Genomic DNA, 16809 nt, shown 5'->3' with positions numbered 1-16809 from the left:
GTTTTTCACTGCAGTGGTTTGAATGATTCTGGTTCTGGTGATTTGGGCACTCTGGAGAGGCTGGGAGTCACTTAATGGTAACTTATTCCTAGCTAGGCCCATGGAGAGCATGAATTAGATGCTTCCCTTTTAATGGATTTGCATGCTACCCTCTCCCATCTGACCCCAGCGCTCGGTTGTAAACAGTTTGGTTTATCTGGTACTTCTCTCTGTCTGCTTATCCGCTATACATGCCCAATTCTACCTGTCTCAAATTGAACTCATTAGTTTCTTGCCACAAAAGCTGCTGCCCCTGTATTTCCTGTCTTACTGACATGAATTGAGTTAGCTGCTGAGGCCGGACACTTGGAGTTCTCTCCAACATGTCACTCTTCGTTAGCACCCAGCGCCTCCGTCCGTCAAACCCCCATAACAAACCCAAGCAGTCCTTAGAGCCTTTGAGTTTGTGTCTGTAAAGTATCCTTGATTTGTTTCTTTCCCTCCAACACTACTGCCTCTTGGGATTGTTCAAGAGGTTCCAAGGCTGTCTTTCACATTCTCTTCATCTGTTCTTTTAAAAAGCTTTTTAAAATGCAAACCTTTTATAGTATTTAAATTCTTACTGTGCTTCTTAGTACCTGTATGATAAGGCTTCCTTCCCCTGACTACCTTCACATTCCCATCTGCGGTTCTTCGTGTCTCTATATGCTAGGGCCCTAAGACCCTAAGGGTGATGTGTAATCCCCTCTCCTTTATTCCTTACATTCCAACCCAGACTGACCTGTTCCCCTTGGCTGCCTGCTTAGCCCCTGCACCTTCAGCTAAAGCTTCTCCTGCTCTGACACCCCTTCCCACTACCAGTTAGGCATTGCTTTCTTTATAGTTCCAGAACACTTTGCAGTTAGCTCTATTGGGAATTTCTGTCTCACCATATTATTTATGTTTACCTCCCTGTCTCCTCTGCTAACTTATAAGCTTTTCCCGGCAGGATTTACATTTTATTTGGTTCAGAATCTCTGCCCTGTATGGAGGTTGGCTAGAAAGAGCCACCGCTTGCCTTTACTGGTGCTGACTCTATCCCAGTGTTCTTAGCACTTTCTATTATGTCTTTCAACAATCCTGTAAAGTAGGTACAATTATTATTGCTGTTATGCAGAGAATGAAATGGAGTTGACTTTTTATAAAGAAGTGTTTAAAGAATCCATGAATGAATGCGTGTCTGAAATGCTGACCTGGAGGTTTAGAGTCCAGTTTGGTGTGGAATTTATTGTTTATTCTTTAATAGGAGGTGTGGTGCACTGGGAAGATTATATCATGTTAATGACTGTATGTGATTTTCAAAGTTAAACAGATATCAGTGCTGTTACGATACACATCTTATTTGTTCATTTGAGGAGGCGAATCACATCCCTGAGCTGTTTTCTCAAGTTACTGAGACTCGGGCTCTTATTGTTGTTCTGTTTTACTTGGTTACTTTCAAACACATAGTTATTTTCTTTCTCAATTTTTCAAACCTAGGAAACCTTGTAGATCAAGGGAGTGTAAATATCACACAAAAGTTAGTAAGTAGGAGCATTTGGGGCTTAAGGCATAAAAAAAATTGTTTTCACAAGTTTAGATGTACTATTGATTAGAGTATGTTTAATTTCATTTCTGTGCATTATTTTCTTTTGTACCTTATATTAATGAGGAAAAGGCGAATCACTCATTATTCAACCTCTGAGTTACTAGTCTTTAAAATGGAAAAGAGAGAGACCCTCCATGACATTGTCATAGTGGATACCAACCTGTCCTTAACCAAGATATCCTGTTCTAAATAGTGTTGTTGTTTAGTTGCTCAGTCATGTCCAACTCTTTGCGACCCCCATGGACTGTAGCCCGCCAGGCTCCTCTGTTCATGGGATTTCTCAGACAAAAATACTGGAGTGGGTTGCCATTTCCTTCTTCAGGGGATCTTCCCGACCCAGGGATCAAGCCCATGTCTCCTGCTTGGCAGGTAGATTCTTTACCACTGAGCCACCTGGGTTCTACATATAGAACCATGTAATAAGAACCATGTAATAAGCAGCACTGATATCACTGGTTATCCCCCAAATCATGAGATGGGCTTTAGTCATTATTTTAGTTCTCAAGTAAAAGGAATTAAGGCAGATTTCATGGTCATGAAAGTGAGTTTGTTATGAATTACATGTACACACTATATATACTTGAGCTTGATCTTTTAAGGTTCTTCACGAATAACAATCCCCTCCCCCCCCGCCCGCAGTGTTCCTCTGATTTCTTCAGCTTTATGTCCTGCTATTCTCCAGGGTTCTGCCATGCTGCAGCTATTTCCTGAACAGGTCTCAGGAATCCTAGAGCTCAGCCATCCTAACCTGTCGAAAGCATCTTCGAAGGTCCACCATAAACACCACTCCCCTGGACAGCCTTCCTGATCTCACCCCTCTGACCAGGCCCCTCTGCCACTTTTTAAAAAAACTTTGTTTATTTATCTAGCTCTATCAGGTCTTAGTTGCAGCAGGTGGGATCTAGCGCCCAGCCCGGGGATTGAACCTGGGCCCCACCCTGGGTTGTCTGTGTTGGGAGCGTGGCGTCTTAGCCGCTGGGCCACCCGGAAAGTCTCCCCTCTGCCACTTCATCTTGGCATTGACCTCCGTGTGCTCTGTGTCCTGGTTAACCTGCTCATCCCGCTCTTGAGCCTGCCAGCTGCCCAGGAGCTGCCACTGGCCTCACTCCACTCCACGTCCCTCCTCCGCCCGGGCACAGACCGCCCCAGACTGTTGCTTCTCTTCTGCTGCTGGTCGCCTGTACCTGTTCATTTGGGTCTGCCTCCTGCTTGCCCCGGGGGTGCCCTCTGAGGCTACCCCTTTTCTCTCCATGGTGACAGTTCCTTCAGGAAAGACCATTACCTCAGCCTCTCTTTATCACCTGTCCTGCTGCTGCCAGTGCGGAGACCAGTCCACCTCCTGCACTTCCAAGTCTTGTTTTAGACACGTCTGGGACTTCCCTAGGGGTCCAATGGGTGAGACTCTGTGCTTCAGCTGAATGGAGGGTAGGTGGGTGCAGACTTCATCCTTGGTCGGGAACTAAGTCCCCCCCCCAAAAAAAAACAAACCACATCTGTATTTTCCTTCTCTTGCTTGAAATCTATCTTGCCATTTGATACTGTTCAGAGATACATACACCAGTCCTAAAAGTAAAGTTGAACCCGGAACAATGTGTGCATTAGGGGCGCCAACCCTTCGCACATTTGAAAATTCTCATGTAACATAGACTTGCGTACCCCCCCTCCCCCACCCCCATATCTGTGGTTCCACATCCATGGATTCAACAAATACAGATCAGGTAGCACTGTAGGCACTTACTATTGAAAAAATTCCAAGTATAAGTGGACCCATGTAGTTCAGATCACGTTCAAGGGTTAACTGGGTAAAGAAATACCAGAAAGACGATAAACACCAAACACAGGGAACAAGGTGGTAGTGAAGGTGAGGAGAGAAGTGTAGTGTTATTTTATTTCCTAAGCTGAGTGGTGGAAACAGGGATGTTTACTATGTTCTCTTGTATGTCTAATGTACTTAAATTTTAACAATACACAAAGCTGCCCAAGGTCAAGGGCAGACTTAGCTGAGCCTTCCAGGCTCTGCATGCATAGCTCTTGTTCCTACCTAACCTAACTGCTAGCCTGGGCTGAAAACATTTCTCACGGTTGAAACGTCGTGGCTTTGACTCATGTCCTCACTGTTACTCTTCCCTTGAATTCCTTTTCCAATCTGGTCACATACCTAATTTCTTCTGTTCTGTTTCTTCTTACCTGTTTTGTCTGACATTCCTTTTTTATCATTTGGAAGAGTTCATTGTCACCTGGTCTGTCTTCCTTTGGTCTTCTCCTCGTTCTTTACTGAGAAGCATCACATTAAATTATAGCTGTTTGTTCATCTGTCTCCCCACAGTTTTGAGCTCTTTGGGGACATGTTTTGTAGATTTATTTATCTTTGGGTTCTTGGCACCTGCTGCAAAGTAGGTATTCAATAAGTGCTTGGAATCGTTGAGTCATAGATGTAAGATTAGTGTTTTTAATTGAAGTGATTTTTTTTTTTTTAAAGAGCGTGTCCAGAAAATCTTCAAAGCAAATTGAAGGAAGGAATGTCTTGTGGATTCGGTATCAGAAATGTAGACTGTAGACTGAATTGACTTATACATGTGCGTGCTTCTGCGTGCTAAGTCACTTCAGTCGTGTCTGGCTCTTTGCGACCCTATGGACTGCAGCTTGCCAGGCTCCTCTGTCCATGAGATTCTCCAGGCAAGAATACTGGAGTGGGTTGCCATGTCCTCCTCCAGGGGATCTTCTCAACCCAGGGATCGATTTAGACATGGATCCCCTAAGTCAAACCCATGATTAGTTTTAGACCTAATTTCTTCTGCTTTTCCCATTTCCCTTATGGTGACAGGGGATAGTGTGATTGTTTTGGTTTGTTCTTGTTTTTGGTCCTTTCCCCCCATGATCATGACTGTGTCGGTGTTTCCTGGAGCAGTGTCCGAGAGTCTGTGTGAGTCTAGGGATGGAAGTAGATCTGGGCTGTGAAGTGGTACCACTTGTTGGAAGGGTGACTTCTGCCATCAGTGCTACTTGCTCTGGGATAGAGAAGCAACACATCCTTGTAGAGGAGAGGCAGCAGAGTTTATTTTTGCGGCGGACGTGTCCCACTGCAGAGCTATAATAACCATAATGAAGGAGGATTATGCTGTATTAGGTTTATGAAGGGTGTACTGGTCTGTTACCAGGGTCAGTGGTGACAGCTCAAGCCAGCAATTAGGTTTCATTAAAGACTCCAGCAGGCAATTAGCATTTGTTTCTGTCAGTGAAATCCTATGATCTATTAAGCATATTCTTTTTCATTAGACATTTTGTAAACTGTGCTTTACATGACAGAGGTACACTTTTTTTTTTTAGACATACACACGTCTCCAAATTATCATTTGAAAAATGGGCTGACTTTTAGACTCCCTGTGTTTAAACCTGTTGGCTATACTAACATTGTGGGTGGATTGTGCTGTTTTAAAATCTGTATATTTTTAAAAGTTCATACAGATTCTTTTATTAAAAGGCAAAGAATTTGTTATGGAATATTATATAATTATGTGATTTATGAGGGGAAACAGTGTGACTGATGTGAAATGAATTATAATAAAACTCTAAAAGAATGAAATGACACCTACCAGTTTTAATTATATTCTCTAGAAAATTATTGTTTTACTTAAGAGGCATCTAAAAATAAAGGCTGGGAAGGATGATTTGTGCTGTGTTTCAGCTGAGCAGCTGTTTGGTTGTTTTGAAAATGAGGCTTATTTTCCAAGGGGTGGGTTTGGTACAAGTGAATGTTTCATGTAGCTTCATCCTTAGGCATACGTTGAGGCATTTAAACTTTGCCTGTGAATATGATGTGATGTTTACACTTACCACATCATTAAAAGAAATTTCCTCCCTCCTCTCTTGCTCTCTATTCCAGTCCTTTCTCCTTGCTTCTTTCTTCTTCCCTCCCTTCCTTCTTTTGTAATAAATTGCCTTCATGTGGAGGACTCTGATAAGTTAATTTGGGCTTCCCTGGTGGCTCAGTGGTAAAGAATCTGCCTGCAATGCAGGAGACATGGGTTTGATCCCTGGGTCAGGAAGATCCCCTGGAGGAGGAAATGGCAACCCACTCCAGTATTCTTGCCTAAAAAATCCCACGGACAGAGGATCCTGGTGGGGGCTACAGTCCATAGGGTTGCAAGGAGTTAGACATGACTGAAATGACTGAGCACAGCACACACAGATGGGTTAATTACTGTATATGTATCAGGGACGATAAAAGGGAGAATTGCAGAGTACAGCCCATCAGGCTGGAAACTTGGTGTAAAGGTCTGTACAGATGTCTGTTTCCATGAGTTACTTAAGCTATCTTCCTGTTATTTGATTCTCTTGATTCACTTGCCATTTTTCTCATTTGGAGACTGTTATCCCCACCCAGAGATAGAATGGTAATAGTTGGCTGAGCATAGCAGCTTGAGAAGGAAGCTGCTGAGAAGCTACTGGAGAAGGAAATGGCAACCCACTCCAGTATTCTTGCCTAGAGAATTTCATGGACAAAGGAGCCTGGTGGGCTACAGTCTGTGGGGTCACAAAGAGTCAGACACGTCTGAGCGACTACCACTCACTCACAGCAGCTTGAAATCTGTGTACAAGAGCATATTAAAGACTCCAAGAAGTCTTGCAATAAACAAAAATGTGTTGAATTTATTTAAGGACTTTTTTTTTTTTAAGTCAATTTTATGGAACACGTAATCTCAAGGGACATGAATATTATGTAAAATACTTTCTAGGAAAATCTCATTTTAGAAGGTGGCTGTAATAGAGAAGTCTTGTTTGTTGTCTTTAAGAAACCCCACGTCTAAATTAGAGAGTATAGTGACTTAGATTATTAACACGAATAAGCATTAAAAGTCTTTGCTAGCAGACTAGACTAACTTTATACTTTTTATTAGTTGAATTTTGGTGGAAGGAGTGGCAGTGGGGGGAGAGGCACAAAAAGCAAGTTTAAAATAAAATATCAAGACTTTATTTGCAAACCAACTTTCAAGGAAAGTTGTAGGAATAGTAAACATCTATTCTAATTTTATGTATTTGTAATACAGGGAAGAGTTATGTTCCGATTGAATTTGAGGCACTACAGCAACCTCATCCTTCAAAGAAAGACCCATGGATCTTCAGTAATCCATCTAGTTGAGGCCAGAAGCTGTGATTAATATATACACTACCAAAAAAAAACCTTGATTCTCTAAATTTTGGCAGTCAGCCGTATCCCCCACTCCCACCCCTTATCATTCTGCCTAAAGAAAGCAGTCAGGCTTAGGAGATATAAACCATTGAGGGCTTTAGAAATGTCACTGCAATTATTTTATTAATAGCTGCCACTGTGGCAGTTGTTTTGTGTAGCTGGGCATTTAATGCAGATGCTGTGACCATCACATGACGAGTTTTTCTCTTCCATGGCCTTTTTATTATCTCTAGCTAATTTGCTCATTATTTCCTTCAGTTTTCCCCACTTTCATTCCTGACCTTTTACAAAGCAGAACTTTCTGTATGGAAACCCCTTTTCCTCTACAACCTTTCAATTTGTAACAGTCTTATGAAAGAGAGGTTATTTTTACCTACAGTTTATCTTTGAGACATATAAAAGAGGTTATTAGCTAACGAACCACAGCTACCAAGTGGAAGAAGTGGATCTGAACTCATTCCGCAGTCCAAGTTCTGAACCACAACCCTAGGCCCAGAAGTCTATGCAGGTCAGGGACATCTGTTCTTTCTGCCTTCCTCTTTCTTTATTTCCTTTCATCCATTCCTTTAATAAGTGCGTTTTGATGTTTTTAAAGGTAGGGATTTTTTTTTCTGAGGTCTTAATCTTTAAAAGACTCAGCAACTATTCAGGTAGCCACTAGGCACATGTGACCATTTGGCATTTGAAATGTGACTTAGCTTGAGTTGTGATGTCCTGTATCAAGTACACACCAGATTATTGCAGAATTAGTACAACAACAACAACAAAAAAGAATGTTAGGTATTCCATTGTAATTTTAAAAAATTGATTACTTCTTGAAATAATTTTCAGATATACTGAGTTGAATACAATCTATTATTATTAAAATTAATATCTTGTGTTCTGTTTTGCTCTTTAAATGTGACAACTGGAACATTTTAAATTACCTATGTGGCTTGCATTTGTGGTCCACATTAAGTTTTGAGGACATAATGAGTCCTTGAGGACAGGACGGTTACAGATGGTTATCCAGCTATGCTTGGCAAACCTAGCCCCTGAGTGATGCCTCAAGACTGAGGGAACAGTGGATGGAGACGAAAATTAAAAGTAGTTTTTGGTGATGGTGAAAAGCAAACTTGATGGTGCCTTAAGATGACGAGCAGAGAGAGGCTAATATTAGCTGGCATTTATTTACTACTTACTGTGTGCAGGTACTTTGTCAAGCACTTTTTTGATCCTTGTAACAACTCTGTGAAATAAGCACTCTCATTGGCTTATTTTATAGATGAGAAACTTCCGGCTTAAAATGGCTAAGGCACAAGAGCCTAAACTAAATACTAGTAAATACTAGTATACTGTGTAAATACACAGTAAATACTAGTTTACTGTGTAACACCATTGGCATGCAAATACGAGTACATAAATGATGGAGCTCAGTGTCAAATCCGGGCATGAATCCAGAATGTGTACTTGTAACCCCTCTGCATCACTGCCTCTCAAAGGCAAAAGAGAAAACATTACCTGGACTCAATCAGTAACAGCTCTTGATTTCATTCATTGCCTAGGAAGGACACACATTCCTCTCCGCAGCCCTGGCCGATGTCACCTTTGAATTGGGGAGTGCAGTACAACCATTGATGAGGTCAGGTTATCAAGAAATGTTGAAGTTATGCTTTAGTTTACTCTCTTTACTAATCCAAGATTGTCTTAATTAGAAAGGCATTTACCAGAAATTGATTTTAGAAACTTTTAAGTGTGTTTCAGATTGCTTTTAACTGAGAGACATTGATGTATCTCATAGCAAGTACAGATTTTGTAAATATAAGCATTAGATCTTTTTCCTTAGTATAGCTATAATACTTTTCAAAAATTGGTAAAAGTGTATTTTACAAATCTATTTAATTTTTTAGCCTTTGTTCTTATGTAGACATATTTTTGTAGTTTTATATAAACTCCCCTGAAAATGTGTTTTTCATCTTTCTTACTATCTTAATAATTAATATTTTATATATCTACATATATTGACATTCTGTGAGTTCCTTTTTTTTTAATTGTTGAAAATACATACATTTATATTTCTTGCTATCTCATAAAAGAATATAGTGAGAATCTTCACATTAACAGATTTTTAAAAAGTCTTTATTGAATTTGTTACTATATTGCTTGTTTTATATATTTTGGGTTTTTGGCCCCGAGGCATGTGGGATCTTAACTCCCTGACCAGGGTTCAAACCCCAGCCCCTTGCACTGCAAGGCAAAGTCTTAACCACTGGACCACCAGGGAAGCCCCACATTAACAGTTTTTTAAAAATTGCTGCTGAATTTGTTTGATAAATTTCTGTGAGTAACAGTACTTGTTATAATAAACACGATTCTTGAATCATACAAGTGTGGTGGAATTTCAAGCAGGTCATAAAGATAAATTCAAGGATAGCACAACTTTATTTTCTGGTTAGTTAGTTCAGTCGCTCAGTCATGTCCGACTCTTTGTGACCCCATGGACTGCAGCACGCCAGGCCTCTCTGTCTATCACCAACTCCTGGAGTTCACCCAAACTCATGTCCGTTGTCTCGGTGATGCCATCCAACCATCTCATCCTCTGTTGTCCCCTTCTCCTCCTGCCTTCAATCTTTCCCAGCATCAGGGTCTTTTCAAATGAGTCAGCTCTTCGCATCAGGTAGCCAAAGTATTGGAGTTTCAGCTTCAGCATCAGTTCTTCCAATGAACACTCAGGACTGATCTCCTTTAGGATGGACTGGTTGGATCTCTTTGCAATCCAAGGGACTCTCAAGAGTCTTCTCCAACACCACAGTTCAAAAGCATCAATGCTTTGGTGCTCAGCTTTCTTTATAGTCCAACTCTCACATCCATACATGACCACTGGAAAAACCATAGCCTTGACTAGACAGACCTTTGTTGACAAAGTGGTGTCTCTGCTTTTTAATATGCTGTCTAGGTTGGTCATAGCTTTTCTTCCAAGGAGTAAGCATCTTTTAATTTCATGGCTGCAATCACCATCAGCAGTGATTTTGGAGCCCCCAAAAATAAAATCAGCCACTGTTTTCACTGTTTCTCCATCTATTTGCCATGAAGTGATGGGACTGGATGCCATGATCTAATTTTCTGAATGTTGAGCTTTAAGCCAACTTTTTCTCTTCTCTTTCACTTTCATCCAGAGGCTCTTTAGTTTTTCTTTACTTTCTGCCATAAGGGTGGTGTCATCTGCATATCTGAGGTTATTGATATTTTTCCCAGCAATCTTGATTCCAGCCTGTGCTTCCTCCAGCCCAGCGTTTCTCATGATGTACTCTGCATATAAGTTAAATAAGCAGGGTGACAAGATACAGCCTTGACGGACTCCTGTTCCTATTTGGAACCAGTCTGTTGTTCCATGTCCAGTTCTAACTGTTGCTTCCTGACCTGCATACAGTTTTCTCAAGAGGCAGGTCAGGTGGTCTGGTATTCCCATCTCTTTCAGAATTGTCCACAGTTTGTTGTGATCCACACAGTCAAAGGCTTTGGCATAGTCAATAAAACAGAAATAGCTGTTTTTCTAGAACTCTCTTGCTTTTTCGATGATCCGGTGGATGTTGGCAATTTGATCTCTGGTTCCTCTGCCTTTTCTAAATCCAGCTTGAACATCTGGAAGTTCACGTTCACGTATTGCTGAAGCCTGGCTTGGAGAATTTTGAGCATTACTTTACTAGCATGTGAGATGAGTATTTTCTGGTAAGTAATGTCTTTTCAGGTCTTGCTTTTGCACAGTGTTTGATGACTAGAAAGTGGATTATCCCTGAAAATAACTCTTGCTTTTGTCTTTTTTTTTTTTTTTTTTTACAATTCCTTTCCTTGTAGTCTGACAAAAGAATTTGATCAACCCTGACTTCATACTTTAAAAAACCAATTAACCTTTCGCACTAGATTCACTTTTAGCATAATTGTTCACTAACATTTATATCATTTAATGCAGAAAAAAGTGTGTTGGATAGAATTACTTCTGTTATAATTATAATCTGTATATATATATTAATATAAGTGAAAGTCGCTTAGTTATGTCCGACTCTCTGTGTCTGAGCCACCAGGGAGGCCCAAGAATGTAAGAGTGGGTAGCCTATCCCTTCTCCAGTGAATCTTCTCAACCCAGGAATCAAACTAGAGTCTCCTGCATTGCAGGTGGATTCTTTACCAGCTGAGCTACCAGAGAAGCCCTACATTGATATAAAGGTAGCATTTAAAAGGGAATTAAAGATATATAAGTGCCTGCTTTATTGATAAAAATAATCAGAAACTTGTTACATCATTCTGAGTTAGTTAATTTCTGGTGCTTGTTGGCTTGCCTTATTTTATATAAATGTCCTTGGCAAATGCCTATTAGTTTCATCTTCTATTTTCTCACAAACATTTTTCAAATATGTTTTCCTATATCAGCTACTCTATACCTTGCCATATTTTCATGACTGTTGTATTAGTTTTTGATATGGTAACAAAAAAGGTTCCAGCATCTCAGTGGCTTATGACAACATTTATTCCCTGTCTGTGTGACGTGAGTTCTGCAGTGTGCTGTGGCTCCTGATGGCTTGACTGGGCCTTGGTACCACTCCACATGTCTTCTTATCCAGGAACCCAGGCTAAAGGTCAGCCCCCATCTGGGACATGCTGTTCTCCTGACTGAGGGCAGGAATAATGTAAGAGGTGTGCAGTCTCATTTAAAGCTGCTGTATGGAGGTGGCAGGGCTTCCCTGGTCACTAGTGATAAAGAACTTGCCTGACAGTGCAAGAGATGTAAGAGACCTGAGTTCAATCCCTGGGTTGGGAAGATCTCCTGGAGGTGGACTTGGCAACCCGCTCCAGTATTCTTGCCTGGGAAATTCCATAGAGGAGCCTGGCAGGCTACAGTCCATGGGACCCCAAAGAGTTGGATGTGACTGAGCTCCTGAGCATGGAGGTGGCAAGTAATGCTGTCTGCTCACGTCTCATTGGCCAAAGTATATCCCATGGCCAAGCCACAGGCCAGTGAGTTGGAGACCAACCCTGGCCTGATTCCCAGGCAAGTCACAGGGACATGGATGGGATATATTATAGGACGGGAGCAAAGAGCTGGGATCCATAATCTCATCTTTTATACCATCATTGACTTAACTATTCTCTTATGGTTTAGTATTTGGATTGTTTTCAGCGTTAACAATTATAAATAACATTGCAGTCAACATTGTTGAACAAATTGCATTTCTTTATCTGCTGAGTATTTTCTTGGAATACAGTTTCCAAAGTAGGCTATCTGGGTCAGAGGGCATGGATTGCTTGTAGATCTTGTTACATATGGCCAGATTGTTCTTTACAAAGGCTATCAGTTTATAGCACCATCATCAATATTTAAGTATACAGTTTTCATCAATGCTTATTGTTTAATTTTTGTAATTATCAAGGATGGTATTTTAAAACAAAATGTTTAGAACAAATTGTGTTTTCTATTAAATTGAATAAAACCAGGGCCTGTTATAATTTCCTTTCCCAGTTTCTGAAGGTCATTGTAAGTAAATACTCATTTTTGTCTTCGGTTTTTCTCAATACACTGTTTCTTAAATACACCTTTATTCTTGCAATAAAACAGAATGGTGAAAACAAGTAGAAAGAAAGCATATATTTGATTTGAGGTTTTATAACTTTTATCCAAAGCAAATCAGTAATTATTACTGTGGAACTAGGTAAATGGCTGAACCTACTCAAATTGCTGACTTTTGCTGCATATTTCAAAGTCGTAGCAGAGGAGATTTGTTTATTGTTCTATTGCCTAACATTGGATGGCTTTAATTCTGCAGCATTCAGATTCCCCATGGCCGTATGGTTTTTATAGCAGAAAATACCAATTGAAACTTAAGAACCAGGCTTTCCTACAGTTTCTCCCCTCAAACTGTAAACTAAAACGCTTTATTACCAACTGCCTCCTCTCTCCTGGCTTACTTTGCAAGTGTCGTGTTGCCTGCTGCTCTACTCGTCTTTGGTTTCTGCTTAGAAATAGTAATATCTAGACATGCCTGTCAGTGTCCTCGGTTATACTTCCTCATGTAAGGATCTGAGATCTGACAGCCAAGGAAACAAGAGTTGCCGGACAGATAAGAGAAATCCTTAGGCCACTCAATCCAGAGTGCATAGGCAGAATAAGCAGGGTGTGTGTGTGTGTGTGTGTGTGTGTGTGTGTGTGTGTGTGTGTGTGTGTGTGTGTGTGTGTGTGTGTGTGTGTGTGTGTGTGTGTGTGTGTGTGTTCATGTTTGGATGGTTGGATGGGAAATGGTGTGCTGGAATTTGGGGGTGATAGGTTTGATTTTGCAACTACCATTGAAGTGCAAATGCCTCCCACCTCATTTAGCAGAGGAATGTTAAAAATCCTCAGAACTGAGAAATTCATTTTCGAGAGACAGCCTGGTCAAGCTCGTAAGAAATATTACAACTCAGTGGGAAACAAGTGTATGTGTGAGCCAGACATCAGTGTGTGAACCAGAGTTCATTTGAACAGTTAGAATAGGTGCTGATTGCAGGATTTTAAAAGTGTGAGTATTTATAGAGTATTACTATTGTGAATAGTAAGACTCAGATTAGTGTTGAAGAAATATTAATTTGAATAGACTTGCCGTGAAAGTCTTTGGGTTTTTGTTCCTGAGATGGTTTCCTGTTTGAACTTAAGTTCATTTTGTATAGGTCTTCTTGAAATTTGGTGCAAATTTCTTTGGAAGATGAGGACCCTGGCTTTATGAAGTTTTGATTTGGTAATTAAATCTTTTGGGAAAATTGGATTCTAAGGCTCAAACTAAGGAGAATGAGGATGTTTTATGGTAATATAGAGAAAATCAAGTTATCACAGAACAGGAGCTTTTAAAAATCAGTGTTGTGAAATAGGATACTTGTTTTATATTGAGTGGTGATATATCTAGGTTGAATTTACAAGCAGAAGGTTATTACTTAACTTTTCTCAAAGGTTGTCATGCTCATTGTAAATGTTTTCTTAAGCTGCTAATAATTTTAAAGACAAAAGAAGTGCTTATCTTTGCATTGTGTTCCTCTTTGCCAATTTCTGTATTTCGGAGTTGAGGCTAAGGGTGTAAAGGTGAAAGTGAAAGTGTTAGTCACTCCGTCGTGTCCGACTCTTTGCGACCCCGTGGACTGTAGTCCATCAGGCTACTCTGGGGATTCTCTAGGCAAGAATATTGGAGTGGGTAGCCATTCCCTTCTGCAGGGGATCTTCCCAGGGACCGAACCCAGGTCTCCTGCATTGCAGGCAGATCCTTTATGGTCTGAGCCACCAGGGAAGCCCAAGAGTGTAAAATACATGTAAAAGCTATATTTACATATATTTTTTAGGGGTGTAAAATATACGTAAATATAGCGTTTAGGTCTGGGATTGATGGTCCCACTTATGGGACCCTGTACATTTGCCCCAAATTAGTGTTACCCTGTTCACTCCTCAGAACTTTTTCCTTTCTCTTCTTCTTCCTTCTTAGCCTGTGTGTTGGCCTAAAAGTGGAATCTACTTATATAGTGCTGTGCTCTGAATGTGTCCCCCTAAGATTCATATGCTGAAATCCTAACCCCCAGAGGTGGTGCTTTTAGGAGTGAACTTTAAAATGCTTAGGTTGTGAGGGTAGAGCCCTTATTAAAGAGATCAGTGCCCTTATTAAAGAAACTCCACAGAGTTCTGTAGCCTCTTCTGCCGTGTAAGGATACAGTGAGAAATCTGCAGCTTGGAAGAGGGCCCTCACCCCATCGTGATGACACCCTAATCTCAGAATTCCATTCACCAGAACTGTAAACAGTACATTTTTGTTGTCTGTAAACCACCCAGTCTGTGGTATGTTGTTCTAACAGCCCAAATGAACTTGGTCGCATGGCTTAACCCGATGGGTGATTGTCAGGCACAATGTTGTGGTTGTTTACCTGGGAAGACCTGTGACTACTAGACAGTTTTAATATACCTGCATCCAACTGACTGTGTCTTTCACCAGCATTGAATGTTCAATGGTTTTTAGACATAACACAGACTTGGGGTTCTTCTCTCCCACTGTTGGTCGTGTAGCACTTAGTACTTGTTTGTTGATATCCACAAGTTGCCCGAGGCTGTTCATAGGGAGAACAGTGGCAAAAACCATGTTAATTTCTCTCCTGTCTTCTTGCTGCAGGTTCGCCAAAGAAACATAGGCAACACATTCTATTGCACTGGCGTGCTCAGTTGTCAAATTCAAGCGCATTCTGGGCAGTGGCTACCTTGTGAGTGACCTGTCATCTTCCCCTTGCTGCTTTGAGGACCTTGGTCTCACAAGCACGTACTTTGCTTGTGACCAGGTACCCTTGACTTACAGCTTAGGATCTACCATCCATGACTTCTGCGCTATGGGCATCACACTGAAGTTCCATTTTAAAAAACAACCATACTTCAATTCTTTTTCGTTTATTTTTGGCCATGCTGAGTGGCTTGGGAGATCTTAGTTCCCTGACCATTCATCTTTATGTGTACTTTATTAATTTTTTAAATGTTTTTTATAGATTTTTTTTGGTGGGGGAATCAATGAAGAGAAAAAAAATGTAAAAAAAAATATATCCAGACACCATTTGTCTGAAAGACTTCAGGATCTGCTTAACAGCATTCCCCAACTACTTTTTCAGAATTTTCTGTTTGGTTGATTGTGATTGGCTAAGCATATCTCAGCATGCATTTCTGTGCTACTATGAAATCAGGTCCATTTTTAAACTACTTCAATATTCGGACTCTCGGATGTGCCTGCTAGGAGGAAATATGTTATGCCAATAGGAGTTTTTAGTTGATGAAAGGAAATGCTAAAAAGAAGAATTAAAAGTATAATTACAGCAGTGTTTAAGGGTCATTCTGAACAGGTAGCAGAAGAATCAGTGCATGGAACAGACTCTCCTTGTTTTATAGCAATAGGTAGAATGATCTATTTCTCTTCATTATAAATTTTTGAGTCTTAAACTTATTTGCCAAAACCCATTAGTCCTTTTGAGTTGAGAATGAGCAGAGTCCCTTTGAAAGTTTAGCTTCTCAGTATAATTTCTCAATTGGCATTGGTCGTTTCTGGTTGAACTCAAAATCAAGTTCCTTAACCGGCAAAGTCAAAGACCAAACCTGATATGTAGACAGCCTCTGTTGGCATTTGAACGGAAATCTCCAGATATCCTGGGACGTGTGATCTGAGTCTTATGTCTTGATCAGGGTTTTCCCCCATGAAGGCATGAGGGCTTCCCTACTGCCCTCTTGGATAATATATACCATTTTTTTTTTTTTTTTTTGCCTTTCCTGGCTTGTATCTCTGGCTCTTTAATTCTTCATTACTTTCTTCTGATTTTCTATTCTATCCTCCTGTTCTGTCCCTTCTTTCATCTATCATTTCTTCCACACATCCCAGGTTTAATATAAAAAAACAAGCAAACGAGAACCTCTAGATTTTCAAATATCTTGCCAGTCAAAATGCCCAGTCTTCTCAGCTGTGCCTGGGCCAGTCAAGGCTGGGTTAAGACCTTGAATATCTTTCATTGCTGTATTTTGTTCCTGGGAGCTGTGCTCAAAGAATTGCTCTTCTACTGGAGTTAGGTCTGTCTCTCTCAAATCATATGTATCTTTCTAGTGTCTGGGTACCTACCTCGAGTTGTTACTAAACAGACTCTCAGGGTACTCTCCTTATTGTGGATATTTTGCTGGTGATTGAATACATTAAAATGATATTTTCTCATAGATTACTATTTAACCTAGAAAACTGAATAATGACTTCTTTGCATGATATTTGAGCTGCTGTTGGTATGTGTACACTCAGCTTGATTTTAATTACTTTGATCACACATATGTCTAAAAAAGCTACTACCCCTTAAAAAGGCAGCCCTATTATGAAGTGACTAGCTTGTTACATGAGAGTCCTTTAAGTCGTGTAAGATGAAACTATGCTGGGCAGATGTGTAATGGGCTAAGTCCAGTTTGAATTTTTGCAGACTCTCCACTCATCCCCCATCATCACCCATGTGGTCTAGTGGA

General features: G+C 40.5%; 1 protein-coding gene across 8 annotated transcripts in view; it reads left to right on the top strand.

Moving 5' to 3' along the window:
- Positions 1-16809, top strand: part of PTPN14 (protein tyrosine phosphatase non-receptor type 14) — a 193678-nt gene that overhangs the window by 5746 nt on the left and 171123 nt on the right. For 3 of the 8 annotated variants that reach the window (XM_081491310.1, XM_081491305.1, XM_081491307.1), the window contains exon 2: positions 10410-10505. The exons of 3 other annotated variants lie outside the window; for them this stretch is intronic. The gene's annotated coding sequence lies outside the window, so the exon portion shown is untranslated. Of the gene's footprint in view, positions 1-10409; positions 10506-14947; positions 15036-16809 lie in introns of those variants that run through there. 2 more of the 8 variants (XM_081491312.1, XM_081491306.1) reach the window with 1 other exon arrangement.

This window comes from Giraffa tippelskirchi, chromosome 5, assembly GCF_054371585.1.
Source record: "Giraffa tippelskirchi isolate mGirTip1 chromosome 5, T2T-mGirTip1v1.2.pri, whole genome shotgun sequence".
Classification (NCBI taxonomy): Eukaryota; Metazoa; Chordata; class Mammalia; order Artiodactyla; family Giraffidae; genus Giraffa; species Giraffa tippelskirchi.
Note: the sequence above shows the minus strand (reverse complement) of the source record. Positions and strands in the feature narration are given on the sequence as shown.